A 14484-nucleotide genomic window follows, 5' to 3' on the forward strand; every position below is an offset into this window, starting at 1 on the left:
TTTTGAAATTTAAGCATTTGGCTGTGTCATTCCTTACTTGATTCAAGTCAAGTCATGTCAATGAGAATTTATTAAATGCCTGCTTATTATTTTTTGTCCCTCATTCTTGAAGAAGACCATGACAGTTGCCATTACTTGCAGTGAATTGGATTTAAGTGAGAAAGTGCTATGCAATCATCAACCTTACTCTCTGCTCCAGAGCCATCTAGAGCTAGTGGTAATATGTTATCAGAATGACTGGAAATAGCCCCTGATGTCTGAGACAACTGGGGCTAAGTGATTTGCTCAGGGTTATTCAGGAAGTAAGGGATTGGGGTGAAATTTAATCTCAGGTCCTCCCAACTTCAGTGCCAGTACTCTATCCACTGCACCACCTAGCTGGAGCATGTCAATCTTTAAGGTTCAGCACAAAGACTATCTTGTCCATGGTATTCTTTTTGTCTCATGATGAACTTCACATTCATTTATCTCCACCAATCAACCTTTCTTGCCTTATTATAAATTATTCCCCTTCATGCATTCTATGGTCCAACCAACCTGGGCTTTTTGCTGGTTCTCATGTATGACAATTGCCTCCTCCCCAGCCCCTATCACCAAGAAGACCCTCAGGAAAATTGAGTTCAGTCATAATGTCAGCATCCCAACATCTCAGTTCTTAAATGCCTACTATATATTAGGCTACCTGCTAGGGATTAATGATGCAAAGGCATAAAAAAAATTATCCCCATGTCAGGGGCAGCTAGGTGGTGCAGTGGATAAAGCACCTGTCCTGGATTCAGGAGGACCTGAGTTGAAGTCCAGTCTCAGACACTTGATACTAGCTTGTAACCCTGGGCAAGTCACTTAACCCTCATTGCCCCATCAAATAAATATATATATTCCCTGTCCTCAAGACATTTGCACTTATTCTCATGGATAGAGAATATCTACATAGATAACTAAGGGAATCAGAAAAAAAAAAGTTCCTTATCAGTATTGGCATTTGAGATGAGACTTCAAAGGAGTTAGGGAGTGATCTTTGAAGAAAGAGAGCAACTAGATATAGAGGATGGCCTATAGTAAGACAGTCAATAAAAATTTATTAAGTGCCTACTATGTACCAGGCACTGGGAATGTAAAAAGAAGCAAAGATCTAATGAACAAGGCTATGAGTATGTAAATATGTACACATTTACATACAAATATGTAAAACAAGCTATATAGAGAATAATTAGGAAATAATGACATGTGGGAAGCACTAGAATTAATAGAGATCCAGGTATTTTGAGAGGTAGAAAGGTATAACAAGAATAAAGAACAGCAAAGACAGTTTGAGTACAATTCACTTTAGGGGAAATAATGGGAAATCAATTAGGCATGCAAGGTGGATCAAGATAGCTAAGGACTTTAAACATAACAGTTTTCATTTTTATCTGAGAAACTTTTATCATGGAAACTTCTTTTTCATTGAATACCCATTTTCTCCCTGAAAGATTATACTCAGTTTTCCTGGGTAGGTGACTCTTGGCTATAGTCCCAGTTCCTTTGCCCTTCAGAATATCATATTCCATGACCTCTGTTCCTTTTATGTATATACTGCTAGACCTTGTGTTATCCTTGCTGAAGCTCCACAGTATTTGAATTCCTTGCTTGCAATATTTTCTCCTTGACCTGGGAGCTCTGGAATCTGGCTATTGGGAATTCTTGGAGGTTTCCCTTTTGGGATCTCTTAAAGGAGGTGAATGGTGAATTCTTTCAATTTTTATTTTACCTTCTGCTTTTAGAATATCAGGGCAATTTTCCCTGACAATTTCTTGAAGATGATTTTAAGCTCTTATTTTGGTTATGGTTTTCAGGTAGTCCAATGATTTTCAAATTATCTCTCCTGGATCTATTTTACAGGTCAGCTGTTTTTCCAAGGAGATATTTTATATTGCCCTAGATTTTTTCATTCATTTGGATTTGATTTATTGTGTCTTGTTTTCTCATAAAGTCACTAGCTTCCATTTTTTAAATCCTAAATCTAAGGCAATTATTTTCTTCAGAGAGCTTTTGTATCTGCTTTTCCCATATGGCTTTTCAAGCTGTTGACTTTTTTCTCATGACTCTCCTGCATCACTCTCATTTCTCTATCCATTCTTTCCTCCACCTCTCTAAATCATCCTTCTGTCTCTCCTACTTTCTCTTCAAAGTCCCTTTTGAGAGCTTCCATGGCCTGAGACCCATTCATATTTGTCTTGGAAGTTTTAGATGTTAGAGCTTTAACTTTGTTATAATTTTCTTCTGAGGGTGTATTCTGGTCTACTTTGCCCCTCAGACATCTTTCTATATTCTGATGCTTTCTTTGCCTACTCATCTCAAACCAGAAGTAGATGTCTGTTTGAAATCTTATTCTCTATGGTCGAAAATTGGCATGTCTGTGCCCCTCCCCCACTTGGCCACCACCACTAGAGTCTTCCCACTGGATCAGAATTGGTTGCTTTTTCCCAATTCCAGCAGAGGCCACAGCCACTTCTCTGTGGTCAACTGTGGAATCCCCTCACTGGACACATGAGCTGAGCCTCAGAAGAAGCTTCTGGCACTGAAAATTCTGAAGTCTTAGAAGCACTATCTGTTCAAGGCTTAGTCCTCACTGCATGCTGAGCTCCTCTATCCATCTTTGGGCTGAGTTCCAGAAGCAGCTGCTGCCTCAGTTGAGTCAGAGGTTCTCAATGCTTGGTTCTCTGGGGCTTGGGCTGGGTCTGCTTACCCTGCTCCACTCTTTTTTTTTTTTTTTTTTTTAGTGAGGCAATTGGGGTTAGGTGACTTGCCCAGGGTCACACAGCTAGTAAGTGTCAAGTGTCTGAGGCCGGATTTGAACTCAGGTACTCCTGACTCCAGGGCCGGTGCTCTATCCACTGCACCACCTAGCTGCCCCCCTACTCCACTCTTAATATGGTACATCAGACCTTTACTGCCAACCCTCTAAACTGTCTTTGTCTGGAAAATTATTTTAGCCTGTCCTTTTTTGGATTCTGCTGCTCCAACAATTTTCCTATGGCATTATTTGAAGGTATTTAGAGGGAATTTGGGGAGAGGTCAGGAAAGTCGCGGACTTTCCTCTGCCATTTTGTCTCCCTACATTGAAACTTCTTGAACAGGAGACTGACATGGTCAGACCTATGCTCAAGGACAATTGATCTGACAGCTACGTAAAAGATACATTGGAAAGGTGAGAAAATTACTAACAGATAGGAGGCCATTATAATGATCCAGGGGAGAATGAACAAAACATCACTCATTTGGTGCTTACTATGTGCTGAATTGTGCTGAATGCTGGTGATAATAATAGAATTGGGTTTCTGGTCACACTAGTGTAAACAGGTAGAAGGGATGGAACAGAATCAAAATTTTGCAATTCATTGGATATGGGAAGAGAGATGATAAATGAATATGAAGAAGAAACATGAGTGGCTCAGAGGCCAAATATACAGATGACTAGAAGAACGGTGGTGTTCTCAACAAAAATGGCAAGTTAGAAGATTTGTATTAAGGGATGATTTTCTTTCATTCATAACAACTCATTGAACATCATCTACTATGATTTTGACAGCTGCTGGAAAAGGAAATATCCGCACTTTTGTTGTAAGAACCCTGAGATATAAAAGCATAATTCTTTTTTTTTTTGTGAGGCAATTGGGGTTAAGTGACTTGCCCAGGGCCACACAGCTAGTAAGTATTAAGTGTCTGAGGCTGGATGTGAACTCAGGTACTCCTGACTCCAGGGCTAGTGCTCTATCCCCTGCACCACCTAGCTGCCCCACGCATAGTTCTTCTAAAGCTTTGCATATTGACACACATATCCATTTCTCCTACTAGATGTAAGTTTAAAGAGGAAAGGCTCTATATATTAATCATCTACATATAGTCTCAAATGTTTAGCATAGTGCTCTTTACATAGTAGGCATTCATTTGATGGTTGACAAATTAATGAAGAAAGGAATGAACTAATGAATGAACAAATAAAGGAACAAATGGACAGATACATGAAAGATTGAATAAATGAATGAACAAATGAATTGATGGATAAATATCCATTCAAATGCAGGACTTTATTCATCTTATGTCTCTATTCTCTTTTTGACAAGTATTCATTTGAACAAAGATTGCATAATGTTTGGCCTTGTTAAAAGAGCATAGCAAATATATTGTCTTGGATACTGGCTGGAAAAACAACCTACATTCCCTTGTCTGTATTATCTGTTGTTGTTGTTGTTGTTATTGCTGCTGCTGTTTAAAACACATATACTATACTCTTTGAGAGTTTTCTCTTTCTTGAAATTTTTATTATCAATTGCTTAGGCAGGAAGTTTGGTTTTGTGTTTGGTTTAACTTATCTTAAAACAAAAAAACAAAAACAAAAACAAAAGAGCTATAGAATTAAAAAAAAAACAACTTGTAAGATATTATAAGATTACAGACTTTACTATCTAGAATAAATTCATGCCCAAAACATATATTAATTTTCAAAGTGCTACACTGCAGCAAAAATTTTCCTGTTAAACATTGTTTCTACAGATCTCTAAGGTCTAGGCTATACTTGAATACAGTCATCACCAAAGAGGATTCATGTTTCAACCAATTTTCTGGCCCATAATGCATTCCAAAGATAGCTTTGTTTGCAATTAGATGTCGGTAGGAGGTGAAACATACTACAGATGCAAAGGAAAGCAAAATCATTACAGTTCCTCCCTGCCAGAAATATGACCTTCTCTTTGAGAGAGAGAAAGATAAGCATTATAATTGTATCTTTTAATCACAAACTGTTGAAAAACACATTTCTAAGGATGAAAGGCAATTAAATGTTCCTGCTGAACCTGGTATTTAGATTATAGCCTGTTTCTTTTAGTTTTGGTTTGTTAAGAATAGGATCATTGTGGGAAATAGATATTGAAAAGAAGTATTAAGTTATCTAGCCTATCCTTCATATAGGATAGAATCATTATATCCCTTTTCTCTTTCTGGTCTTCCTCCAAAACTTGTTTTTTAATAATTAACCTTTGGGAAGTTTCCATTGGAAACTTCCTCAGGATTAAAAATTATTCTATAAACATTTTGTTGAGCATACCCTAATCCTAGGCTTTGAGGCTACAAAGAAAATTCAAAATAGTCCTTTCCCTGAAGGTGCTTACATTCTAATAGGAGAGATATGTCCATAAGTAAAGATAAAGAGCAAATGGAAAGTCATCTTGGTGGGGAAGCCACTGGCAGGTAGGTAGGCCAGGAAAGATCTCTTACATTAGATGGAATTTGAGCTAAAACATGAAGGAAGCTAGAGCTTCTAAGAAGCGAAGGTGAAGAAGGAGCATTTTGCAAGAATGGGAGTGAGAGGAGCCAATCTAAGGTCACAGAGAAAAGAAAGGGAGAGTAGTATATGAAGATTAGGAAGTAGGCCATGTCGACCTGGTAGAACTGGCCTCTAACCTGTGAATGGTCAGAGGCAAACAGAGCAGGCTAGATTCAGGAGAGTCAGGGATTAAAGAGAAGTTTTATTTTTTTCAAAGTGAGGAAAATTGCTTGCAAGCAAGGAAGAAATATAGACACATGTGTTGGGGCCCCACCCCTAGTCGGGGGGGCAGGCAGTGTGGGGAGACCTCACTATTTATACTAGTGGCTGTCCAGTGAGCTATATCCCTGAAAATGATGGATAACAGCAAGAACATGACAAGTTTCAATCATTGCAGGACTTTCAGAATTAGTCCTGTGCTTGTCTAGCAAAAAGAACACCTGGTGAATTATGTGATTTTTGCCAGAGGATGAGATCATTCAGAAGGTGATGGCAAGGGACTGTTGTCTTGCCAAGCTCAGGGAATAGCTTGCTAGCTGGGCCTTAACACTGGAAAACAGGGGGTCTCCTCAGCCAATATGACTAGTTTATTGAGTGAATGGAGGAGCATAATATATAATGCTGGAAAGGGAGAAAGGCATCAGGTTGTGAAGAGTTTTAAATACTATATGTGGGAGTTTATATTTAATCATAAGTATAATATAGAGACACTAGAAATTTTTGTGGTATGTATATTTATCAGTGATATGATGAAACCTGTATTTTAGGAAATTAATTTGGCTCAGGGAAGTTTGGGTATGGGAACATACTTGAGACCAATTAACTAATGATGTAGGTTGTAAGATGTTGACCCATGGGTATTCTCTTTTAAATGTATCTAAGGGAGAAAAATCTAGTATCTACAATGATGTGAGAATTATTTGTCTAGTTGCTAATTAAGTGGAAACCTCATAAACAATAATGTCATATTATTGGGTCTTTGCATATTTTTTATCATGATTCACTGATTTCCATGGAGCAAAATTTCCAAATATGTGGGGAACATGAATGACCCAGGCTGTCCGGAGACTGAATATTCTGAGGAAAGGTGAAGAAACCAATTCAATTGCATTTTAACAATTAGGTTGATTCAGAATGTGGCAGATAATATTAGTGTACCTAACTCTGTAAGCCCAGCCCTGCTTCCAATATGATAGACCCTTGAGTTATGAATGACAGATTTTAAAATGTGCTATACATATAAATTACATGCTGCCTACTTCTTTCCTCTCCTCCAACTTACCTAAATGCTACTTTCCTGTTCTTTCCCTTTCCCTCCCTGTTCTTCTCCCATTCTAACTTTTTCCACTTCCAAATCCACCTCATTCTAACTCAAGAGGGCAATCGAACAAATTGGAGAATGTTTGACAAAACATTTCTCATACATCATTCTTTGTGGTCCCTCTCAGGACAATTTATAATCTCTTGCTCCTTTCATTCCATTTCAATGGGGCCCCTAAACAACTCTTACCAGAATTTACAAACATAAGAGTCGTACTAGTAGAAAGGTCTATGTCTAGGGAGAGGAAATCCATAAGTTTTCAATTGAAATTAGACAAAATAAACAACTTCTACCATCTTTCAAAGTAGGCAGAAATTCTTTTCAGAATTTCAACAAGTCTCTGTGTTCTATTACTTATCTAACTAAACCCGTTTTTCTTAAATAGCATTCAAGATAAACAATACAAACACTGTTGTTATCTCTAGTTCAATTAAATAATCTTTCTTTCTTTTACCATTAATGCAATAGTATTATGGATACATTAGCAGGATTTATAATGTTGTTTCTGTAGATGAAATGTGCTTCTAGTTCCAAGTAACTTCTATGTCTTAAACTCAAACCACCGAGTCACAACACATTTGTAGTTTAAAAATTATTGGATTTGTAATTCATGCTAGCTCTGGTGAACTTCTACCTTCTAATGACAGAATATCTTCAAAATATCAAGTCACAGTAAGAAAATGGAATATGGGATAGTTTCAAATTTCTATTTTCATTTACTCTTATGTTGCTACATGTGTATGTCTCCTATTCATTTCCCCTGTTCTGGGTATCCATTCTTCCTTTCTCCATCTCAATATCTCAGCGAAAGTTAAGTGTGACTTATTATCTGCCTTTAATTCCCTTCCTCCCTTTTCCTATGGCAGCTTACACATTGCCATACCCCAACCACTGTCTGTGTCCTTTACTCCTGTAACCTTGCAGCAGGACAGAACAGGGAAATCTCAGTAATGCTGACAGATTTCACTACAAAGTTATATTGTCTAATCTTAACTGTATATGCATTGCATAAAGTAAATTTTTTCCACTCCTTCCTCACTAATTCTTTATCCCACTTCCTACAAATGATATTCTAAACATTCTCTAGTCCATCCTGCAAAGATCCTCCACAAGTTTCCTTGATTCCTAGTAGCAATCATTCTTAGCCCTTTCTCTTCCAAATTCCTTAAAAGAGTTGGTGCTCCCGCTTCCTTTATCCAAATGGTCTTCTTTATTTCAAATTTAGCACTGTCATGGAAGATAGAGGTGGTGTGGATATCCTTAGGTATTTCTCTTTAAAGAATTGCAACCCTTGGGTCAGCTAGGTGGCATAGTGGATTCAGGAGGACCTGAGTTCAAGTTCGTCCTCAGACACTTGACACTTACTAGCTGTGTGACCCTGGGCAAGTCACTTAAACCTCATTGACTGACAACAAAGAATTGCAACTCTCACACACAATCCAATTAAAATAAAATAGTCTTTTATTTGGGTGCTTAGAGAAAGTGACCAAGAGGGAAGTCAAAGACTTTGCCTCAAGTGGAGATGTCTTAGAGACATCTTACTTGTCCAAAAGAAGAAAGGCAAAAGCTTTTATAAACTTTAGATATGGTTACCACCTGACAATGACAAGTTCCCTTTAGGGATGGGGTGGGAGAGATTCCTGAGAGTCAGGTGGTGGGGTTTCTTTGGAATGATAATCCTGACCTCTAGAATTATCTTTGTCTCCTAGCTCAGGTAGTAGCCATTCCTAACCAACTTTCCTGTTATAGAAATTAATCTCCCCTTACTTCTTAGGTATGTCCTTCCTGATAACTAGTTGGCCAGTTCAAACTTTAATAGAGCCTTAATTCCTTGATATGCCCCAACCCCATATCAGTACTTAAATGAAACTGTTCTCCACAAAGTCTTAAATTGTATTTAATGAAATAGCCTCTTCTCTATCCTTATTCTACTGGACCTCTCTGCAACTTTTGTCGCTGTTTATCTCCTTCTCTTCCTAGATACTGTCTTTCTTCTGGGTGTTCATGGCACTATTCATTCATGATTTTCATTCTACTTATCTGATTATTCCTTCTCAATCTTTGGAAATGATCAATCATCATATAGTCCCTAATTTTGGGGAGTATTCCAAGGTTTTGTCCTGAGACATATAAAGTTGATATCTAGCTATACTGCCTAAAAATCTAATGATTAGAAGCTTTAGAAGCCTTAGCAAGGGTTTAGACTTTTAAGTATTTATTAAAGAGCATTAGGATCTAATGATAAGAGAAAAAGGTAAAAATCTAACTATTTTTAAGAGACCCCATCATCCAACCTGCCATAGCAAGGTCAGGAACAAAAAGGACCCAATGTTTCCTTCCTCCATCCAGAAACCTCCTGTCTAAACTGGAAACATCAAACCTCACTTCCTGATGCCAAGGAATTGACATTCCAAGTCACATGACTTGCCCTCAGATGGAGCTATCCTGCAGTAACTCTCCAACAGGTGGCTTCACTCCAATTGCCACAGTTCCCCCTGTGCTTCAAGTGAAGAAACATGATTTCCTCATATGAAGCAATAACCTTACAGATGCTTATGACTAAGTAAAGAGAATGAAAACAGAAAAAAAAATTGAGTGCTGCATTAACAAAGGCTAAAGGGGGCACTCCCCTATTAGCAGGTGGACATCACAAGCAGAAAAACTAGAGGGGGCACTCCCCTTTAGTAAGTGGACATTATAAACAGTGAATACAATGTGGAAAAGAAAAACAGGGAAATGTCCATTTAAGTCTTTGGAAGACTTTTCTTGGATGTTTCTTGGGATGTCCTCCGGGTGTAGTCATGGAATGGAAGTCTCTTCATATGTTTGGAGGCTGGTAATCAGTCAGGAAAATTTCCTACAAAATTGAGCTTAATACAACTTTAAAATAACTTTGTCAATAATCAAATCAAACAAAGATAGTTCTCAAAAATATGTCTAAGGGAATTCAGAATCTTACTTGTTACACATGAAATATAATAAAAACAAAAATTGAAACATTCTCTAAAACTTAATATTACTACACTCCTCTAAAACTTAATATTACTACAAACATGTTATCTTTTCTCTGTATATTCTCTTTCAAGGTGATGCTATCAACTATCATCCCAAAGCAGATAACTCTGAGATATACATGTATGGGTGGTACAATAGATAGAGTGCTAGACTCAGAGTAGGAAGAATCATGTTCCTGAGTTTGAATCTGGCCTCAGGCACTTATTATGTATGTAACCCTGAATAAGTTACTTATCCCTGCTTGCTTCAGTTTCCTCATCTGTCAAATGAACTGAAGAAGGAAATTGAAAATTACTCCAAGATCTTTGTCAAGAAAACCCCAAATAAGGTCATGAAAAGTGGTACACAACTAAAAATGACTAAGCAATAACAAATGTATGTTTCTCTAGTCTCTTCTGAGCTTCAGATTTATATCACCATTTATTTTTTCAAACTGGATCTCTTAGAAGCATCTCAAACTCAACATTTCCAAAACATAACTTATTATCTTTTCTTCTAAACCCACAGCTCTTCTAAACTTCCCTATTAATGTCAAAGGCACCTTCATGAACCCAATCATTCAGGTGAGATGAGGGTGGCAGGGAGTGATTTTTCGGTATTCACCCTGGTAGTGGGAAAGGCTGCATTTGAAAATATAATGGCGTCTTAGCTACCTTAATAAAGATGACAGGAATATTGAATGCACAAGAGGTGTCATTAGCTTTACCTTATCTCCAATTAGCTGGGTGCTGCTCTACCTCTAGAGCCCCTCTTTGCATGGAAAGACTCATTGTGCTTTTTAAAGATACAACACATCAACTTCATATATCATACATTGCTTAGCTTGAAGACTTCAGAAAGGCAGATGAAGCTTGAAATTTGTGGTTTTTGATCTTTCATATTTGGTCACCCTTTCAGAGGCCATTACATTTTTACTGCATTTTTTCCACTTGTTTTTAACTCCTCCTGTACATGAATGTCAGGTTTTTGTAGGCCAAAGTTGTAGACAGATAGGTGGCACAATAGATGGAGTGCTGGGACTGGAGGGAGAACAAACTGAGTTCAAATCCAGATTCACACACTTATTAGCTATGCTACCCTGGACAAATCATTTAACCTGTTTGCTTTATTTCTCTCATCTGTAAAAGGGGATTATAATAGTGCTTACCTTTTCCAGTTGTTATAAAGATCAAATGATATAATATATACTAAATGTTTAGCACAATGGCTGGCAAATAGTAGCTGCTACCTGAATGTTAGTTGTAATATTATTGTTATTGCAATTATTATTAATTATTAAGGTTGTCCAGCAATAGTCCTAAATCCAATTAAGTTGTTGAAGATCCCCTAACTGACCATTAGGGCTTTGTCTTCAGGGTGTGACAGTGGGAACAATAGCCAGGGAGGCAACCCAACTCCCCCATGCAAGTTAGGTTAATTTTTCCTTAAAAGGTATTAAGGCTATTTTCAAGATTAAATCATTCAGTAGACTAAGGCTCACAGTTTTGATATGGCTTCTTTGCCACCTAGGTCCAAAAAGCTATGAGGAGGTATAGCTTTTTCCTGATTCATGAAGTGTGAACAATTACAGAGAGTACAAAAACAAGGAAATCATATTCAGCTTCATAGATGCAGTAGCCTTGCTGAATATTCTTTATAAATACTAATTTCTTGCCAAAACTAAGTAGATCTCCTTTGGCTAAGATTATTTTATTTTTTTTCCAACAAAGGAAAACAAATCAAGTTGATCAGCATTGGCCTATTGAAATGTAAATTATACAAGCACCTCCCATACAAAGTCATTTAATAAGTAAAATTAGATAATACATTTGTAAATCACTTTGCAAATCATTACACTCTATATCTTTCTATTATTAATTATTATATATCACCATTAATTATTTTTATTCAGGTTGGGGTAGGAGAAAAAGGATTCTTACTCTTTTATAGATCTAATAGTTTGAATATAATTCTCAGTTTAATACATTGTCTCTTCCTCCTTTGGACCATGTGAAATACATCCACGAGTTGTCATTCTACATTTTATAGACCTAGCACTAGCAACCACCTTTGTGTTCCCATCTGCCATTAATATTTCCATTCCCAAAATTAGAGTTTATCTTAATTTAATCACATTCAGATTGATGTCTCCCTGATGTCATTTTAAGAGATACCCTAACATCATCAGGACCACAGTTAGAAGGCAGTATTTGTTGTTGTTGTTTTTTTATTTTTTATAAAATTACCATAGATGGATAAACTTATCTATTTTATGTTTACTCCTTCTGGTACCATTTTAAACGGTGACATTTTCTGACCTTGTCCTTAATCCTTAAATCCTCATGCTTCTATAATTCAATTTGGACTTTATCTATGACTCTCTCATTCTCTCTCTCTCTCTCTCTCTCTCTCTCTCTCTCTCTCTCTCTCTCTCTCTCTCTCTTTCCCTCTCTTTTTCTTGGCCTTTCTCCCCCCCCCCCCCCCCCCGTTCCCATCTCTCTCTCTCTGTACAAGTCAAATTTACATTGTTAAGAGGCAAAATTCTTTGGACTTGGTGTCAAGGACATTTGAGAGTCCTCATAGAAAAGTTATGTATATCTATTGATACACAAAAGAAGCTTGTCCATAATGTAAAATCTTAGAAAGTTGTTTTTATCACTGGGCAGCAAAGTGACTTTGATTATGGATATACAAATTTTATATGTCAGATGCAGGACTTGAACCCAGTTCTTCCTGTCTCCCAAGCACTCTCACTATGAGTTATGATATGATGTCACTTTACTTCTTATAGAGATTTTATGTGTGTTTGTGAGTTTATCTTCTAGAAAATGAACAGAATTCTATTTTTTAAATAGTCTAAAACTCTACTGACCAGAGCCAATTACTGTTAATTTATATCAAAAACACTCACTCACACAAACACAGACATATGTATATATCTATGTTGTTCTTTATCTGATTGTTCCATGAGGTGTTTTCTTGGAATGGTGCCTTCATAATTCCACAGTGCCACTTTTTTGCAAGAAGCCTTTCTGGATCCTCCTTAATTACAGTTCCTTTCCTCTGGGTTTATTTTCAATGTATCATATATGGACATATACATTTATGATATATAAGAATATATTTTATATACTATATTATCTGTATAATAGAGCACTATTATATATGTATGTATACACATATGTTTTATATATAACATGTAAAATCTCATGTGAATGTTTTCTTTCCCATTAGATTGTGACAGCATTGAAGGCAAGGAAATTTTTTCCTTTGTATTGCCAGAATTTAGCATAGTACCTTGCACATAATAAGTTTTTTTAATGCTTCTCTAGGGTCTTGTATTTGAAAGTCAAATTTTCTATTCAGTTCAGGTCTTTTCATCAGGAAGGCCTAAAAGTCCTCTTTTTTACCGAAGTAAAATTTTTCCCCTGAAAGATTATACACAGTTTTTCTGGGTATGTGATTCTTGGCTGTATTACCCTCTGGAATATCATATTCAATGCCCTCCAGTTCTTTAATGTAGATTCTGCTAGATCTTGTGTTATCCTTGCTGTATCTCCAAAGTATTTGAATTTCTTTTTTTTTATCTGCTTGAAATATTTTCTCCTTGACCTGGGAGCTCTGGAATTTGGCTATTTGGTCTGCAAGCCAAGATTCAGAAGAAACCGTTGGCACTGAAGACTCTGAAGCACTGAAACCAGTGTCTGATCCTGACTGGGTCTAGACTACACGATGAGCTGCTCAGCCCAATCAGCACGTGATCTCAATTTCCATCTTTTGCTGAAAAATAGCCTCACTCTGTTCTTATGTGCATCAGGCTGCTCTTTTTTATGGCGTTATTTAGGCGTGAGTGGATGGGTTTATCTGGAGCTTTTGGAAGTCACAGCCTTTCTTCTGCCATCTTGGCTCCACCCCCAACATAGTAGGCTTTTAATAAATTCTTGTTTTCTTGCTTTAACTAGGAAAATATATTTTTTCCTTTTTTTTTTTTTTACTAAGGCTATAGAACAAAGTATGTACTTGTTTCCAGATTGTTCCACTGTATGAACATCCTACCTCACCAGACTTTGATTTCTGTAATAGTTTTTGTTGAGATCATCTGTTCAAATGCTAGAGAAAAGATGAAAAACAGCCCATAGAATATTAATATTGGTGGACTAAAAATATTCCTTTTCAACCAACATCTTAGTCTCAGAAAGCACTCACTGTATTAGTTAGTCACCATTTTCAAGTGTCAATTGGAGGGGGTAGCTTCCATGTTCCCTGGTTTACAAAACATTCAATCTGGGAGATGGGGGGGCAAAAGTACCCAGATGAGTTTATTTTTATTCTCCATGGAAACCAAAACAGACATGCTGAGATACACTTGTTTGGCACAGACATTAATAAAAATTCCCAAAGAAACTTTTAAATGATACCATTTTAATGTTGACAGCTAATCTGCCAGAGTTACATGAGGACATCCTGTGAAAGATGATGAATTTTTCTTTAGTTTATTAAGAATTCTTGATAATATATAAGGATGCATGATTAAAAAAGAAAAAAATAGAGGCAGAAGATCATTATGATTGAACTTTCTAAGTTGCAGGCAGAGTAACTGATCCTAACTAATTTGGTATGTGTGTGTGTATGTGTGGGGGAGTTATATATCCTTTGTTTATCTACCACCATCATTGTCATCGTTGCTAATAATAGTAGAAATAGTAATAAATATAATGAGGAAAACTCAGCATTCTTTGACCAGGGTGTCAACATGACAATAAATTTCAAAGACTGCAATAGCTTGGCATGAAATTTGGGCTTCACTTAATATGACTAAGTTTTTCTCTTTGTAATCCATTATTTTATTCAATTCTTCTTTCTT

This window comes from Dromiciops gliroides, chromosome 5 (genome assembly GCF_019393635.1).
Source record: "Dromiciops gliroides isolate mDroGli1 chromosome 5, mDroGli1.pri, whole genome shotgun sequence".
In the NCBI taxonomy this organism is placed as follows: Eukaryota; Metazoa; Chordata; class Mammalia; order Microbiotheria; family Microbiotheriidae; genus Dromiciops; species Dromiciops gliroides.